At 44.0% G+C, this 18,266-nt stretch overlaps 1 non-coding gene across 1 annotated transcript; it reads left to right on the top strand.

The window, feature by feature from the left end:
- The first annotated feature begins 1,203 nt into the window (after nucleotides 1-1,203).
- On the top strand, nucleotides 1,204-1,310 carry LOC129627469 (U6 spliceosomal RNA). The gene has a single exon (XR_008702617.1). It is a non-coding gene; the product is annotated as a U6 spliceosomal RNA (small nuclear RNA).
- Nucleotides 1,311-18,266: the final 16,956 nt, after the last annotated feature.

Raw genomic sequence — 18,266 nt, 5'->3', positions numbered from 1 at the left:
CAATTCTTCGGCACTCAGCTTTCTTTATAGTCCAACTCTCACATCCATACATGACTACTGGAAAAACCGAAGTTTTGATTAGAAGGACCTTTGTTGGCAAAGTAACGTCTCTGCTTTTTAATATGCTGTCTAGGTTGATCATAGCTTTTATTCCAAGGATCAAGCGTCTTTTAATTTAATGGCTGCAGTCGCCATCTGCAGTGATCTCGGAGCCCAATAAAATAAAGTCTGTCACTGTTTCCATTGTTTCCCCATCTATTTGCCATGAAGTAATGGGACTGGATGCCATGATCTTAGGTTTTTTAATACTGAGTTTTAAGCCAGCTTTTTCACTCTCCTCTTTCACTTTCATCAAGAGGCTGTTTAGTTCTTCTTTGCTTTCTGCCATGAGGGTGGTGTCATCTGCATATCTGAGGTTATTGGTATTTCTCCCGGCAATTTTGATTCCAGCTTGTGCTTCATCCAGCCCGGCATTTTGCATGATGTATCTACATATAAGTTAAATAAGCAGAGTGGCATTATATAGCCTTGATGTACTCCATTCCCAATTTGGAACCAGTCCATTGTTTCATGTCTGGTTCTAACTGCTGTTTCTTGACCTGCATACAGATTTCTCAGGAGGCAGGTCAAGTGGTCTGGTATTCCCATCTCTTGAAGAATTGTCCACAGTCTGTGTGATCCACACAGTCAAAGGCTTTGGGGTAATCAATAAAGCAAAAGTAGATGTTTTTCTGCCACTCTCTTTTTCGATGATCCAATTGATGCTGGCAAATTCGAAAGCATTTATTAATGTTTTATATTAGGCTAAACTACGGTATTATTCTTTCCCTCTCTGGTCTCAAAAGGAGCCAAGTGATCATGTTGTATCACACAAAAAGTGGACAAGAGGGATTTCCCTGGTGGTCCAGTAGTTAAGACCAAGCTCTCAGTGCAGGGGGCCCAAGTTCTATCCCTGGCCAGGGAATTAGAGCCCACATGCCAGGCCTAGAGTTTTCATGTAGCAGCTAAGATCTGGTACAGTCAAATAAATAAAAATAAATATTTTAAAAAATAAAAAGAAAGTGGGCAAGATCCCCACAATGAATATACAATATCAACTGAAAAAAAGATCTGCTCTAGCCCAATATCCACATTACATGCACAGAAAACATTACTTGAGTTTCCTTTAGAAGGGATAGGTTTACTTTTAAGAATATATGTTGGAAGCTGGAGTAAGGAGCATGTATACTAAAACTGGAACAATATACAGAAGATTAGCAAAGCCTCTGAGCAAGGATGACAGGCACATATGTGAGGTGTTCCACATTTGTACAATCTGCAAAAGAATATATATTTGGCGGCTCAGTCCACTTCAGTTGCTCAGTTGTATCTGACTCTCTGCATCCCCATGGACTGCAGCACGCCAGGCTTCCCTGTCCATCACCAACTCCTGGAACTTAATCAAACTCATGTCCATTGAGTCGGGGATTCCATCCAACCATCTATTCTCCTGTCGTCCCCTTCTCTTCCCACCTTCAATCTTTCCCAGCATCAGGGTCTTTTCCAATGAGTCAGTTCTTGGCAACAGGTAGCCAAAGTATTGGAATTTCAGCTTCAGCATCAGTCCTTCCATTGAATATTCAGGACTAATTTCCTTCAGGGTTGACTGGTTTGAACTCTTTGCATCCAAGGGACTCTCAAGACTCTTCTCCAACACCACAGTTCAAAAGCATCAATTCTTCAATGCTCAGCTTTCTTTATAGTCCTACTCTCACATCCATGCATGACTACTACAGAAAACCATAGCTTTGACTAGAAGGACCTTTGTTGGCAAAGTAATGTCTCTGTTTTTTAATATGTTGTCTAGGTTGGTCATAGCTTTTCTTCCAAGGAGCAAGCATCTTTTGATTTAATGACTGCAGTCACCATCTGCAGTGATTCTGGAGCCCAAAAAAATAACTGTCATTGTGTGGCTCAGCTGGTAAAGAATCCGCCTGCAATGCGGGAGACCTAGGTTTGATCCCTGGGTTGGGAAGATTCCCCTGGAGGAGAGCATGTCAATCCACTCCAGTATTCTTGCCTGGAAAATCCCCATGGACAGAGGTGCCTAGCAGGTTACAGTCCATGGGGTCACAAATAGTTGGTCACAACTGAGCCACTAAGCACACAAATGCACACACACGCACACACCCACGCGCACGCGCGCGCACACACACACACACACACATGCACACATATATATATGAAGTAAAGTGTTAGTCGTTTAGTTCTGTTTGACCCTGCGACCTCATGGACCGTAGCCTGCCAGACTCCTCTGTCCATGAAATTCTCCAGGCAGGAATACTGGAGTGAGTTGCCATCCTTCTCCAGTGCTCAGGTAGGAGAAATCAGAATCAGACACCTCCAGTCTAAGTGAGCCCCTCCTCCCCCGCCCTGGGATGTTCATTTCAGAGTGTTCCTCTCCTTTGTAAAGCACTTCTGATGGCCAGATTGTTTGTGAGCCGTTCAGGTGCCATTGCTCTTCTAATCTTACCTTATCTAATGTGCACCCCAAAGATCCTTCTTTCAGGATAGAGGAAATATTTCCTATTTCTGCAAGCTTTATAACAACAAAACACAAAATACGCAGACAAATTCTAACCGAAACGGCACAAACAGAATCCAGCATCGATGCATACAAGACGAACCGATTCTCCGGTAGGGTAAAAAAAACATTAAATAATTCCAACTAGGCTACCGACCCCCACAAGAGCTGGCTCCCAGACCTAAGTTTAGGTCTACCTGTATTCCAGGGAACAGAAACGGAACAAAACAAAACCCAGATCCTCATTTCATCATGCATTACCACATATCGCCATTAGATGGCAGCAGTGTAAAAAATAACCGTGTAATCCAGGCTGCGTTTTGTTTGTTTTTAGGGCAGAGCAGGGCTGCAAAAATCCCATGGACGGAGGGGCCTGGAGGGCTGCAGTCCATGGGGCCGCTAGGAGTCGGACACGACTGAGCGACTTCACTTTATTTTTTCACTTTCATGCATTGGAGAAGGAACTGGCAACCTACTCCAGTGTTCTTGCCTGGAGAATCCCAGGGATGGGGGAGCCTGGTGGGCTGCCGTCTATGGGGTCGCACAGAGTCTGACACGACTGAAAGGACTTAGCAGCAGCAGCAGCAGCAGCAGGGCTGCACTTGGGAAAGGAAGGCGGTTTACACAGTGGAAGATGAGTAAGTACTGTGAAAGAGTCTTTCAATAGCTTAAAGGTTCATTTCCCTCAATGGTTCCCTATCTGATGGCCACTTGGAGAAACTGCCTCTGGGTGTTCAGCAAGTGGGAAAGAAGAACAATAGAACAATATCCCCTGAAGAACAGGACACTGTCTGTGCTCCTCCTTGCTGTATCGCAAGCCTATTAAAGTGATGTTCTGAGTTTACTCACTCAGTCGTGTCCAGCTCTTTTCGAACCCCTGGACTGTAGCCTGCCCAGCTCTTTAGTGCATGGGATTCTCCAGGCAAGAGTACTGGAGTGGGCTGCCATTGCCTCCTCCAAGGGATCTTCTCCACCCAGGGATGGAACCCACGTCTCCTGTCTCTCCTGTATTGGCAGGCAGATTCTTTACCACTGCACCACCTGGGAAGCCCTTAATTTAAGTGATATCAGAGGTATAAAAATCATATTGCAGCAGCTATGGTCTTGCAGGTCATCATGCCTCTGATTTAAGATGAGGCAAGTATTTTAGGCAAGGCAAGGGTACAAAGTTTCACCTGAGCAACACCGAGCCGGACTTACATGCGCTCTCTTTGCGTGGTGCCAAGGGCGATGGCCAAGAGAAGAGAGACATTTTTCAAAAGTATAACACTGAAACTAATAAAACTCAGGCCCCTTTAAAGAACTAAAACAGCCAGTGTAAGAAAAGAAAAACTGATTTATCTAAAAGAGCAAAATTGGTAACTGCGACTTCACTGAGCCGAGTCTTAGTCAGCGTTCAGCTCTAATCACAATCCTGAGCGAGAAAGAAGCATGCAGACTGAGCCTCTGCAGAAGCAAGGACACATCCCTGGCTGCAGATACCCACGGTGTCTGTGGCCTTGGGTTGAGCTCTCAGGGCATTGGCTGTGCTGGGTGCTTGAATTATCACCTCACCTGATTCCGCCAAGAACACCATCTTATCACCCTCCTTTCACAGTAGAGGAAGCCAAGGCTAACAGACTCAGGGCCCCACAGCTACTAAGGAGGGAGGTGGAGAAATGCCAGGTCCGAGACCAAGACTCTCTCCCCCGCCAGAGCAGGGTGTGGCCGAGCAGGAGAGACAGCGCCACCTGCTGAGGGCTCTGCGCTCAGCCCAGGCACCTGTCCTTCTCTGCCGGTGTAGGCCCGTGCAGTTCCCATGCAGGCCCCTGCAGTTCAGTGGCGGGGAGAATCAAAAGAGTGGGAGCTGAGGAGACGTGGATCCTACCCTCCGCCAAACCCCCAAGTCTGCTGCTGCATTCTGCCTCCATCCGCGGTCGTGAGCAGCTCCCATCTGCGTTTACCGGGGAGGCAGCCTTTTCTGTGCTACAGCCTTGTCACTTGCAAAAAACTGCCTGCTGTTTGTTTGTTTGTTTGGGAGGTGCGTAGTTGTTGACAATGTTGTGTTAGTTTCTGCCGTACAACAACGTGAGTCAGCTGTAGGTACACATAGCCTCTCTCGGCCCTCCCTCTCACCCACCCCGCATCTCACCCATCTAAGTCACCACGGAGCACCAAGCTGAATCAGGAGAAAAATATCATATATTAACGCATATATGTGGAATCTGCTATTTGTTTTGTTTTGAGCATCACATGCCTGCTGCTGCTGCGTCGCTTTAGTCATGTCCGACTCTGTGCGACCCCATAGAGGGCAGCCCACCAGGCTCCCCCGTCCCTGGGATTCTCCAGGCAAGAACACTGGAGTGGGTTGCCATTTCCTTCTCCAGTGCATGAAAGTGAAAAGTGAAAGTGAAGTCGCTCAGTCGTGTCCGCCTCCAGCGACCCCATGGTCTGCAGCCTACCAGGCTCCTCCATCCATGGGATTTTCTAGGCAAAAGTACTGGAGTGGGGTGCCATTGCCTTCTCCATCACAAGCCTACTTCCATCGTAAAATTCCTCAAAGGTCTTCAATTAATGGTTTTGTCAGATATTGATGACTGGAATGGAGTCACCAGAATGGAGGGAATTTTTTTTATCCAGCTTTGTTGAGATTTCATTGGCATACAACGTCGTGTAAATTTAAGGTGTATGCCTGTTGACTTAACACATTTGTATGAACCCCCACCCCCTTGGCAACCACAAGCCTGTTCTCTGTGTCTGTGAGTCTGTATGTTTTGTAAAAACGTCTATTTGTGTAAGAGATCTTATACTTCTTTCTGTCCTTAGAATATATCTCCCTGGGGATGTACGGTCTAAACATGTGTTTCAAAATCCTTTGCTATAGTTCTTGACATTGATATGCCAGAGAATTGATATAAAGTTAGGTTCATTTTTTTCAGTTTATTTTAAAGTTTTCGGACTTGTGTGTTGGTGTGCTTTTCTCTTTGCTTTTACTTAGGTGAAATATTTACATGATTTCAAAGTCAAAGAACAAATTGTTTCATAAAGAAATCTATATCCCTTTCATATCCCCTACTTCCTTGTTCCCTCCATCCCATTTTTTAATTAATGTTTGGTTTATCCAGCTACAGAAATTATACATAAGTGTGTATTTACTATGTCTTCTCCTTTCTTATCTAAACTACAACATTGTGCAAATTCCATGATGCATTTTGTTTTTGTTACTTCAAAATATGCCCCAGCCCACTATACACTGGGGTGTAGAGGGCTTCCTGGTTCCCTTTCACAGATGCAAAATATGGCATTGCATGGCTACTCCAAGCTTCATTTGCCTCCCTTTGATAGACATCCAGGTCATGTCTAGCCTTTTGCTAGTTAGTTCTCTCCGTTTATCTTATTTTGCCCTTCCAAGAATCCAGTTGCTTTGCCTTCTGTGAGTGTGCTCAGTCTGTCAGTTTGTGTCCAACTCTTTGTGACCCCATGAACTGAATCCCACCAGGTTCCTCTGTCCATGGGATTTCCTAGGCAAGAATCCTCCTCCAGGGGATCTTCCCAACCCAGGGATCAAATCTGTGTCTCTGGTGTCTCCTGCACTGGCAGGTGGATTCTTTACCACTGTGCCTCCTGAGAAGCCCCGTGCTTTGGCTTAGTCTTATTTTATAGAAGAGCAAACGATTGCTTAAGCAGTTAAGGATTTGACCAAAGTCACAAGAGTTAAGTGGGGAAGAGCAGACCAAGGATTCTCCTGCTTCATAATTTCTGCTCTTTGCTCAAATCTATATAATTCATACTGTGGTGTAAATAGCTATTAACACCTTTATTTTAGAGTTGAGGAGGGTGGAGAGGAGAAAACACGTGCTTTGCGGTAGATTGTGGAGGAAAATTTAGCCTTAAGTTCAAGGCTGGAATGTCAGGTCTCAGCCAGCCCGTGGGAGGAGCATCTAAGCTAACAGCTGGCCTTTCTGGCATTGTCCCCAGTCAAAGGAATGCCCGACATTCACAAGCAGGTGGGTCTATTTTTGGCAGAAGGACCTTCTCAGTGTGCCTGCTGGAATCACATCATGTCCCCTTCTATCACAGTGCACTTTGCTCTCCGGGTAAATCCACTCAAGACGCCCTTTAAAGGATATAAAACAATCCCTTCTCGACTCTTCCCTCACCCAGGATTGCTCCCTGCCTTTGTCTTCTTTCTTACTCTGCAGACCAGTGCGGGGGGAGGCGGGGGGGAAGCTACATGTACTAAACCACACAGAGCAAGCACCGCTCTGATAAGTAAACATCATTTTCCAGTCTTCTTATGGGAGAGATTAAGCTGATATTTACAGGAAGCCTTAAGACTTTGACCAGAATCCTTCACTAATTTTCCCTTTTCCCATCACTCTTTTTTTTAGGGGCGGTGTCAGTTCTGAAGTAACATGAGTTCCTATCACTATGTGATTTTAAAATGAGCATCTCAAGGAAGCACCTCATCTCAGAGTATGTTTAGCCCAATCTCCTCCACACGCTCCCCTCCAAAGTAACCATGTTTAGAATAAAGTATGGACCCCACTGTAAGACTGGGGGCCTAGCAGCTTTTCAGCTTCAAGACACAAATCATGTTGACCGCACAGTCCCGACCAGGGCGCAGCAGCCACCGCATTTTACAGAGCTTTTAAAACGGGTTACACAAAGGCGCTGTCAGTTCTCCTGGGTCAGAACACGCCGTCCCCCACGTCACCTTGTTGATAAAGGCTGCACTGTGCCACTGCTGCCCTTCTGAAACCAAATGCACTGGACGAGCCTCGCCACTGCCGTGCAGTGGACTCGGCAGCCAGGGCTGACCGTGCGGATCTGATCTCCCCCTGGGTCTCACCAGCCTTCCGAGCTAGTCTAGCTCAGGACTCTCCCAGCTCAACTGGGTGGGCCTACTCACCCAGTAAAAACAGTGCCCCAGAACTCTGACTTCTGTCTTGTCAAGACCCAGACTTTGAGACATGACTCAATGCCTGAAAGTTCACCCACGCGGTGTACATGAAATTACTTCCTGCAATGTGCCAGGGACAGAGAAGAGAGTTGTGAGCAAGACACACACACTCCCTGCTGTCTGAGAAAAACGGGGAGAAATAGGGATACAGAAGCACAAATCTATGCGAGTGTTACAGTGTGGCCTTGAGTATGTTTTCAAGCTCTTTGTGCCTGTGTGTGTGTGCAGGCCTAGTGTGTCCGTTGCTAGTCATGTCCGACTCTTTGAGACCACCGTGGACTGAAGCCTTCCAGGCTCCTCTGTCCATGGGATTCTCCAGGCAAGAATACTAGAGTGGGTTGCCATGCCCTCCTCCAGGGGATCTTCCTGAACCAGGATTGAACTCGAGTCTCCTGTGTCTCCTGAATTTGCAGGTGGATTCTTTACCACTGAACCACCTGGGAAGCCCTTGCCTGTGTGTTTTTACTTGTAAAGGAGGATGATACAAATAGCTACATCACACAGTTATTATGAAGAGTAAAACACCCAGTGTCAGGCACATGGTGGTGCTCCATATATGTTAGAATTAATTATTACGAGAATTTAAAATTAAAGCTTTCAGTCGGTCTTCTCCCTAAACTTCCTAATGTATATCTTTCTCTTCCAGGGTCTCATTTAATGAACCCAACACGCCTGTAACATAGATGCTACCCGCCTTTGGAGAAGCTGAGGCCACAGAGACAAAAGGGCTTCTCCAACTCTTACGCCTCATATGAGCAGAGGTGGAACCCAAACTAACCCACATCAGTTCAGCCCTCAAAATTCCTTATGTTTTAACCCATACCTGGTGCTGCCTCCCCTATAAGAGCCAAAACCAGGATTGAATACACAGAGGAGAGAGAGACTAACCCATGAGGAGGCATCTGGAGAAACTTGAGAAGGAAAACAGAGCACGCCCTGCCTTGCTGACCCTCCCACGGCTCCCACTGCCTTGTTCAAACCTCTTACCAAAGCCAGAAATCCTCTTTCCCCTTCAGCTCCCATATCTAAGTCACCAACAAGTCCTGTATGTTAGAGTCACAAACTTTATACCAAAACGTCCTTTTCCTCTGTCTGTCTACTGCTACCACCCTAACCCAAGGTACCTCCATCTCATATCTGTTCAGGTTACCCTACTGACCCCTGCACCCCTTCTAGACAACCTAAAACCCATTCTCTGCATAGCAGCAAGAGTAAGCTTAAAATCCTAAGCAGATACTGGCACTCTCCCACTTTACAGTCTTTTAATAATTATTTGTATTTAGAATTGGGCTTCCCAGGTGGAGCTAGAGGTAAAGAACCCGCCTGCCAATGCAGGAGACATGAGACATGGGTTTGCTCCCTGGGTTGGGAAGATCCACTGGAGGAGAAAATGGCATCCTACTCCAGTGTTTGTGCCTGGAGAATCCCATGGACGGAGGAGCTGGTAGACTACAGTCCACAGGATCGCAAAGAATTGGATATGACTGAATTGACTTAGCATATGTATTTAGAATTAAATCTAAATTCCTTTCCATGATGCTAAGCATAAATATCTGGTGCCTGCCTAGCTTTCCCACCTCTTCTAGTCAGTGTCTTCTCTCCAGTCATTAGGCAGAAGCCATAAATACCACCTTTATTTTATCCAACAGGAAACATTCTTTATCCCATCTCATGGCTTTGCACTTACTGTTTTCTCTGCCCAGGCTGCCATGGTCTTTTCTTCTGTACTTCTTTCCTCTTATTTTTCTGATCTCAAATATCATCTCCTTAGAGAGATCTTCCCTAAACCTTCCATCTAAAATAGGACCTCATTTCTGCCCCTCCCACCCCCACCATCATTTTCTGTTACTACACAATATCTAACTCCTTTAAGACATGAATCACATGCTATAATTTTTGATTATATATTTATTTAATGACTGGACCCCCCCCCCCATTGAAATGTAAAGCTCAAAGGGGATGGGGATTTGGTCCATATTGCTCCATATCCTGGGTTTCAAGAAGACTTCCATGATATATTTATTAAAAGGATGGAGGGGAGGGAATAAAGGAAGGAATATCCAACTGAATTTTTTTCAGAAGTGTAATACTTGAGCAGGTAAATGTAGAAGGAAAGTAGGGAGGCAATTAACAGCAGAAGGAATAGTTGAATACAAATCTCAAGTCAGATGAGTTCAAGATCTGTTTAAAGAAGAACAAGTGTATTAATGTGCCCAGAAAGCAGCTGTATAAGGAAACTAGAATCATCGGCCAGTTTACAAATACTTGTCAAATGCCTGTGATATCACAGATATCCTGTGCTGGATGTTCCCATTACATACTGCTGCATAGCAGATTATCCTAAAACCTAGTGGCTTAAGCAATCACAATCATTTGTCTTCTTCACAGAACTGCAATTTGAGCTGAGCTCAGCAGGGGTGGCTCATCTCTGATACAGGGGACGCTGGCTTGGGAAACTCAACTAGGGGCTGGGAGATCGATTTCCAGGACGGTCCACTCCCATGGCTAGTGAGCACTGGCTGTCGTCTGGGAGCTCAGCTCCAGCTGTGGGCTGGGGCCCTCGCTTCCTCCCCCTGAGCCATTTCTACAGATAGCTTGAGTTTCCCCACAGCACAGTGACTGGATTCCAAGAACAAGTGTCTGAAGGAAAGAAGCAAACGTGCGTGGTATCTTAATGACCTACCTTTAGAAGTAACAGGGCATCCTTTCAGCTCTATTGTTCGAGAGAGTCACAAAGTTCCATCCAGGCCCACAGGGACGAGACAGGGAGCCCAGCTCTGGAAGGGTAGGTTCTGGAAGAGCGCTGGGAACAGCAGCTGGCATTGCAGCCATCTTTGTGAACCACAATCTACCGCTCAGGGACACAGCAGTGCTTGCAGTTACAACACCTGCTCTCAGGACGCCCAAACTATAAAGAGGAGGACAAACCCATGTGGTGTTGCGATGTGTAAGCTCAGTGGGGGAGAAAAAACAAAGTGTTAGGCTGAGAGCAAATGATCTATCGCTATACTCAGAATTTAACACTTCGGGAAGGAGAGGGTGGGATGAACTGAGAGAGTAGTATGGACATGTGTGCACTGTGTGTGTGTGTGTGTGTGTGTGTGTGTGTGCACGTGTGCACTAAGTCACTTCAGTCACAGCCCACTCTTTGTGACCCCATGAACGGTAGCCTGCCAGGCTCCTCTGTCCATGGGGTTTTCCAGGAGAGAATACTGGAGTGGGTTGCTATGCCCTCCTCCAGGGGCTCTTCCCAACCCAGGGGTCAAACCCACGTGTCTCATGTCTCCTGCATTGGCAAGAGGGTTCTTTACCACTAGTGCCACCTGGGAAGCCCCTGTATACCCTGCCAAGTGTAAAATAGACAGCTATTGGGAAGCTGCTATGAAACACCGGGAATCCAGCCCATCCATGGTTCTGTGATGGCCCAGAAGGGTTAGAGGGTGTGGAGGGGCAGGGACAAGAGGAAGAGATGCATGCACACTCATGGCTGGTCTGTGTTACTGTTGGCAGAGACCAACACAGCACTGCCAAGCAATATCCTCCAATTTAAACAACAACAACAAAAAAAGAATTTAACAAATTAAAATGATAATCAGTTGCTTTCTCAGAGTTTCAACAGGTTAGGAACTCAGGAGTGACTCAGGTGGTTCTGGTTCAGAATCTCACTTGAGGTTTCAGTCACGACATCAGCCTGGACTCTTGTCACTGAAACTCTCCACTGAGGCTGGAGAACCTGCTTCCAAGACTGTTGCTGGCAGGAGGCCTCAGCTTTTTGCTGCGTGGGCCCCACCTTAGTGCTGCATGAGTGGTCTCACAAGATGAAAGCTGGCTTCTCCTAGAGTGGGGCAGCCCAGACAGAGGGCAAGGAGGAAACCACGACTCCCTCTATGACCTGGTCATAGAGGCCTCACACCACCACTTCTATTACATTCTCTTCTTGAGCCCAACTCAAGGCTAGAGAATTAGAGGGCAAGGAGGAATTAGAGGGCAAGGAGGAATTAATTAGAGAATTAGAGGGCAAGGAGGAAACCATGACTCCCTCTATGACCTGGTCGTAGAGGCCTCACACCACCACTTCTATTACATTCTCTTCTTTGAGCCCAACTCAAGGCTAGAGAATTAAGCTCCACCTCTTAAAAGAGGAAGACTTTGTGAACATGTTTCACACCATCACAGACCTTATCTATCATGGAATGGAAAGAAATTTAGGAAGAAGTGACGACTGGGTCAGACTTATTTAGATCAGTCAGTCTGCTGGTGACATACTGGACAGATTGAGAAAGGTTAAGACTGAAGGCAGGCAGATGAGAAGAACTCTGAAATAGCCCAGAGAGATTAAAAACAACTCTAGGTGAGAGTAATTGGCAGAAGCAATTGAGGAGGAGATGGGTTTTTAAAAGACTAAGGAAGCAAAATTCTGTTAAGTGAGAAATAAAAGCATTCAAAAATTAAATGTCATATTTTAATTAGTTAATATGAGTGTCCAATTGGAATGATGGTTACCAGCCAAGATGGAAAATCCACGAGACAAAGCAGATTGAGGAACAAGAGTCAATTCAACACTATATTTTGAGTTTAAGCTTCCAGTTTTAGTGACTGAAGAGTTGTATTTTTTTTTCTTTGCCCCTGCAGTATTTATTTTTGCCTTATTTTGATAACAGCCTCCTTTTGGCAAGGTGATCATACCCTTACCTCCTCTGCTTGGATTGAGCTATCCCTAGTGATGCTGGTAAACGAGCTCTCCAAAATAAACAAACACAGCCCTAATCTGTGCTGTGACCACTCCCATCTTTTCCAATTTTATGGTCACAACAGTTTAACAACCAACTCAGAAAACTACTAGATTGTTATGGTCAACTGGCTGTAGCATACTGGGACTATGTTTCTGGCTTAGCAATGAATCACATGACCCAGATCTAAGCCAGTTATCACACTGAATGCCTTCTCATCAGGTGATTAGTTCAGAACTGGACATTTCAGCCCATTGGAGTCAATGAGATGCAATGAGATTTTTGCTATGCATCCTGAGAAAACACTTCTATTTCCCCCCAATACCTGTAACTAAGAGATAATGCAACTGCACTACTGCACCATGTGAAGCTGCAGAATGGAGCCAACTCTGTGCAAAACAGAGCAGAGATGGAAAGAAAGTAAATCCAGATGACATTATTTAAGTCATGACTCCAGCTATAGCTAAAACTCATTCTATTCATAGACTTTCCAAGTAAGTGAGCCAAGAAATTCTATTTTCTTTTCTCTTCTTTTCTTTCTTTTTTTCTTCTATAAGCAAGTTTTGTTTTGCCTTTCCTTTACATTCAGAGTTTCTCAGCTGACGTACTGTTGACATCCAGACCTTTGGTTATACAAATCTGAATCTCAGTAGACAAGCTCAGGATCAACAGAATTTAGTGAGTTTAATCCATGAGAAGGAACAAATTTACCAAGGGCAAGAACCATCTAGGTAATCATAATTTTCTTCAAATTCTATAGAATAAGACATATGGGAGTGACTTCAGAGATTATCCAGTCAAACTCCTTCACTTAACAACTACAAAAACTGTGTCCATAAAATGTTCAATACTTTGTCCATGGTTACTTGGCTCTTTAGTCTTTAGAGCCAAGGCTAAAACCCTGATTTCCTATCTCAGATGTAGCCCTTTTACAAATCATGGCAAATTCTGAATTAGTAAGATCTAACTTAGTTCAGCAAGTATATGTTGTGTTTATATTATGAATCATGAAATGTGTCATATACCACTTTTCATTTTAATGGATAGCACTTTACTATTTCAAAGCACTGAAATAATCTAACCTTCTTGCCAACACTGTAAAGTAGGTAGGACAATTATTTTAAAGATAAGAAAATCTCAGCCTGGACTACTGGAATGACTTTTCCAAGGTCAAATAGCCAGTGAATACTAAAGCCAGTGATAGTAATAGAATCCAGGACACTTGATTCCTTCCTCCAATGCACTTCCTTCTGCCTCTCATTCAACTTAAGGACATTCCATTGCAACTGGTTAAGGTATAAATTAGATTACACAGCTTCCTTGGATTTGGGATGGCTTCTCATAATCTTCATAAAAATACATTTGCGATGTTCATCCCGCACTAACTCTATAATTCTCCAGGCTGCTAGGACTCAGTCTGTTCAGTGATCAAGGCATCAGCACAGATGGTTACAAAGGAAATGCATCCGTTTCCAGGGCCACTGTGACAAATATTACTTAACAAATATGCAACAAATAAGCAAACTTGTTGGCTTGCAGAAATGGAAATTCATTCTGTCACAATGAGTCCACAGTTAGGATCGTACTCCCTACGAGGACACCAGGGGAGAGTCCAGTCCGTGCCTCTTCCAGCGTCCAGTGACTGCTGGCATTCTTGGCTATGGCCACACCACACCAGTCTCTCCCTCCTCTTCATACAGACTTCTCTTCATTGTGTCCCTCCTCTGTATGTCTCTTATAAGGATTCTTGGCATTGGATTTAGGGTCCACTCAGACAATCCGGAATGATCTTCTCATCTCAGTATCTTTTACCTTAATTACATCTACAAAGACCCTTTTTCCAAATAAGGTAACATGCCCAGGTTCTGAGGATTAAGACATGGATGTATTTGTAGGGAGGGGGCTACTATTCAGCCCACTATGGTAGGCAAAGGAAAAGGATTTTTATTTATTTATTTTAGGAGAAGAGTTATTTATCCAAAGGCCAGATACTTTACAAGTGGAATGAAGCAAATATTTCCTTGTACCGCCAGTGATGACAAAACACTTTTTTCTAAAAGTGGCCTTCAACTCATTTTGAAGTAGATCCAAGTAGCCCATAACACAGTCTCTGAAATGATGCTCTGCCAACAGCTTTGTCAGCTCACTGTGGGCCATGGGCTAGAGGGTAAAGCTGTGTCCAACAAGCAGTGACTGGCCTACATGCTTGAGCATGTGGCCTGTTTATGTGATACTGTCTGCCAGAGTTAGCTTCATGCCAAGAGGCAAACTTGAAAAGCCACTGTTGAAACAAGAGCTCCTGTTTATATCTGATCAGGGTAACAAGCTCTCTGTATCGTTCACTCTCTTGGAGAATCAGCCGCTAGCCATCTGTGCCCCTCCCATCGCCCTTCAGTAAAGATTAACATGTTTGTTTCCAGCTGCAGAGCTGTATCTGTGAAGTGTCATAAACTACAGAACTCACATATAAGGCAGTCTTTCACAGACTAGTAATAGCTCTCTGTGTCTTTATTCTTCCATGGGAAAGATGCCTTCTTGTCTGCACTCTCAGAAAGAGGAAAAAAAGTGAAACAACACCTACGGAGCCTGGTGGGTATGTTCAGTTCACCCCCAGATCCTCGCTGCATCCTTCTCGCCCTGCTCCCAGGATCCCGTCCTGTGACCTTAATGGGCTCTCTCAGCAGTGGCGTCATCGCCCAGTCACCCAGCGGTCGCCAAGAACTGGCCCATCTCTGTGAAGGTCTCAGCGCCCCTCCGGTAGCTCCCTTGACACAACATTCTGCCTCCAGGCCCCAGGAAACTTGCTTTTACCCAAACCTTCAGCCCTGAAGCTGGTGTCCCCAGAGTATTGCACTCTGTTTTTGAAGCTTAATTGATTTACGATGTTGTATTAGTTTCAGGTGTGCAGCTATGTGATTCAATTGTATACACATGTATAAAACTGAATATACATATATATTTGTTGTTTTTCAGATTCTTTTCCATTATAGATTACTACAAGATATTGAATATAGTCCCCCATGCTATTTAGTAGTCCACGTTGTTTATCTGTTTTGTATATAGAAGTATGTATCTATTAATGCCAAACTCCTAATTTATATCCCACTTTTTCCCCTCTGACAACCAAAAGTTTGTGGTTTGTTTTCTAAATGTGTCTCTCTTTCTGTTTTGTAAATACGTTGGTTTGTATCATTTTTTAGATTCCACATAAGAATGATATCATACGATATTTGTTTTTCTTAGTATGATAATCTCTAGGTTCATCCATGTTGCTGCAAATGGCATGATTATATTCTTTTTAAAGCTGAGTAATAGTCCTTTGTGTGTGTATACACACACACACACACACACACCACATCTTCCTTATCCATTCATCGGCTGACGGACGTCTAGTCTGCTTTCGGGTCTTGGCTCTTGTAAACAGAGTATTGCACCGTCCCTTGCGCTCTTCCTGCACCTTGGCTCTTGTAAACAGAGTATTGCGCCGTCCCTTGCGCTCTTCCTGCACCTCGCCTATACATTGTTAGAACAGTCCTGCTGCTGCACTTTCCTCACATTTTCCTACTTTGGATGGGCCATCTGTTTCCTACAGGAACTTAGGCTGAGGAAACCCAACCCTTTCAAGGTTTTCTTCTAAACATCCCTATATTTCAGTGATTACAACAGTCCTAAGGGGTAGGTACTCTTAATCCCATGTTATTGATGAGGAAACTGAAGCTTGTTGAGACAACATACCTTGTCCTTGGAGACAAGCTAACAAGTAAGGATTCAAACCCAGATGTGTCTAACTGAAAAGCCCATGGATTTTTAGCTATTTCTCCTCAACACTGAAGAAATGTCCTTTTTATTATTGAATTATAATTGATACATGATATTATATTAGTTTCAGGTGTACAACGTACTGATTTGATATTTCTACACATCACACAACGGCCATCATGGTAACTCTAGTTGCCATCTGTCACCATACAGGGTTATGAGAATATTATCGAGTGTATTCGCTATACTATACAATACATCCCATGACTTATTCATTTTATAGCTGGAAGACATGTCTTAAAAGGGTGCCTGGAGAAACAAGGAGTTTTAAGGCACAAAAATGCCAGAATGGCTTCAATGCTTCATTCACAATTAAACTTTATAAAGTCATTCTGAGGCCCCATTTCTTTTTAGTATTGTATAAGGAAGAAAAAAAAACCTACTTAGCAGTCATAATAATTGGAATGTAATTTACATTTTACTGTATTATCCTAAAAGAAGGCCAGGAGTAAATTACATTTACAATATAGAGCCAAACTTCTTAAAAGTCTCTTTCTTTCCTGCATTATTCTATGTATTTCAGATACAGCTACTCACAAAATCTTTTTCCAACCCACCCCCAAGCCCCCAAGATCTCTCCCAACAGGCTCTCTGCCTCCATCCTTTCTGTATTCTTTTATCCTTTCTGTATTTTCCCCTTTCTGCCAATAGCTCTGCCTTTTCCAGTAAAAATCCCTCTTGTCTCTTCCAGGCTTTTCCAGATTTCCCTTTGGCTGCTTGTCCAGTTAACACAACTAAAGGGCTAGACTGATTTACCAGAACAGTACAAGCATCTTCTGGGGAGAGGGAGAGTTATGTAAATATTTCAATAATATTTTGTTTTCTCTACAATAATAATTTTTTCTCTACAAATTATAGATTTACTCAGTTTACAAGGCAAAAAGATTTTGGTATCACATATAAAATCTACACTAAGGATGAAGTATAAACTATAAGTACCTGGAGCAAGAGAAATGAGAGAGAGTAAAGGGACTATTTAATTCACATCTTATTCATTCCCTCAACTTCCCAGTGGGCTGCACAAAGTCCAGATATTTGTCTCAATTCAATTCTGTGAAACTCCAAACATATTTTATTTGAGAAATAGCACTCTGACTACAATTTTTTATCCATCATCAGTTGTGTTTGCACTTAAAATTATAATGATATTTATTTTTCGATAATGATATTTATTTCCCTATCAGTCTAAGTCTCATCAGTCTAAGTCTCCCAAAGTTCGTCTAAGTCTCATCTCTAACCAGGTAACCACATAGTCATCCTAACAGCACCCCTAAAACAACCTCTGAGCCTCCTAGAGAGTGGTTATAAAATCCACTACTTTTCAGTTTTCCTAAGTCACCTCAATTAATGAAAATTCAGGAAAAGATAAAGTCAAGATGATCTTTTTGCAGTAGGCAGTTTATTGCTTGTTTTGATTTTTAAATAGCATTAATGGGTTGAAAGGAGTTCATCTGGAAGTATTTTCTTTGGCAAGGCAAAATGAAAAAAAAGTTGATTAGCTCTGCAACATAAAAGACAGACCCTCACAGGAACATTGGACAATAAACCAATTCATCCTGAATCTACCCTCAGTTCATAGGATGACAAGGATCTTCATTTTTCTGGCCCCAAGAAAGGCATCTACCAAAGCTGAGAAGTAGACCATTTGTTCTTTTTCTAGGGTCCTGTAGTGCAGGGAGTAGAGAAGGCTAGAATATTATCACTTGCTGAGCCCCGAGCCTCTTATATAAGTTAATAGCTTACCCTTTGTTGTTGTTGTTTAGTTGTTAAGTCCTGTCCAATCCTTTGCAACCCCACGGACTGTACCCACCAGGCTCCTCTGTCCATGGAATTCTCCAGGCAAAAATAATCGTGTGGGCTGCCATTTCCTTACTAAGGGATCTTCCCCACCCAGGGATAGAACCCACGTATCCTGCATTGACAGGTGGACTCTTTATCACTGAGCTACCTGGAAAGCCCTAATAACTTACCCTGTCCTGTGCTGAGTCACTTCAGTCATGTCCGACTTATTGACACGCCATGGACTGTAGCCCTCCAGGCTCCTCTGTCCATGGGATTCTCCAGGCAAGAATACTGGAGTGGGTTGCCATCTCCTTCTCCAATGCATGAAAGTGAAAAGTGAAAGTGAAGTCGCTCAGTTGTGTCCGACTCTTAGTGACCCCATGGACTGCAGCCTACCAGGCTCCTCTGTCCATGGGATTTTCCAGGGAAG

The sequence above is a fragment of the Bubalus kerabau genome, chromosome 14 (genome assembly GCF_029407905.1).
Source record: "Bubalus kerabau isolate K-KA32 ecotype Philippines breed swamp buffalo chromosome 14, PCC_UOA_SB_1v2, whole genome shotgun sequence".
NCBI classification, from domain to species: domain Eukaryota; kingdom Metazoa; phylum Chordata; class Mammalia; order Artiodactyla; family Bovidae; genus Bubalus; species Bubalus kerabau.
This window is presented reverse-complemented; position numbering and strand designations above follow the sequence as displayed.